The sequence below is a fragment of the Chondrus crispus genome, genomic scaffold (genome assembly GCF_000350225.1).
Source record: "Chondrus crispus Stackhouse genomic scaffold, scaffold_87, whole genome shotgun sequence".
NCBI lineage: Eukaryota > Rhodophyta > Florideophyceae > Gigartinales > Gigartinaceae > Chondrus > Chondrus crispus.
Genome location: NW_005178788.1, coordinates 87,556 through 88,501, shown reverse-complemented (window position 1 = coordinate 88,501; position 946 = coordinate 87,556).

Genomic DNA, 946 nt, shown 5'->3' with positions numbered 1-946 from the left:
GCAGGGATGCCGTGTCTCTGAGCAGCGGTGCGAGGCGTAGCGAAAAAAGGGCATGAGGGCGCAGCGATCGGGCGTATCCCGATACGCGAGTAGAGAGCGGGGAGCTTCCTCGCGGGGCGAGTCAGGGATTGACTAATTGTGCGAGTAGTGTTTTTCGAGGCGAGAAGAGAGCGGGTGCGGGATCGGGCGAGTGCAAGCGGTATTTATTGCCGAAGCGTGGGTGGTGGATATACTGTACCAAGGGTACAGTATATATATACATATATGCAGTATATGGGCGTTGGGCTGGGAAAGTAATGTACAGCGGGGGATCGCAGGGACAGTTAGAGTGTTGAAGGCAGGGTGGAAGGAGGGGCGCGTGGGGCCTTGGCGTAAGGCTCATTAGGGTAAGGGAGGCGGGAAGGCGGGAGAAGGGCGGGAGGGCGTTTATATCCGAGGCGATTGCGATCAGTCAACTCCTGGCGGGAGCGGGGTGGGCCAATCGCGGGCGGCAGGGGCGGAACCGGAGATTTTGAACTGCGGTAGCCGCAGGGCTACCCGAGGTAAGCTCCACGCCTCGGGTTGAAAAAACGGAAACCACCGGCGGAGAGAAGAAGCGGACAGATGCAGCGAGAGGAAGCAACGGACTCCCCCGCCCGGCGACGCTACGACCTCACCGCCTCCTGCGCGGCAAGCCCCTCCCCGCCGTCGCCGCCGCCGCCGCCCACCACGGCCGCGAGGTCCAGCCTGCACACGGGGCACACGGCCGCGGTGTCGGCGTCCGCGTCGGCGCGGAGGCACTCGACGTGCGCCGCGTGCAGGCACGGCATCATCACCACCAGCGTCCCGCCGACCAGCTCGAGGCACACCGGGCACGCCGTCTCGGCCATCGCCTCGCCGGCCTCGAACACGGGCAGCCTCTCCACCACCCCGCCCCACCCCGCCTGCCCGCCTCCTCCGCCGCCGC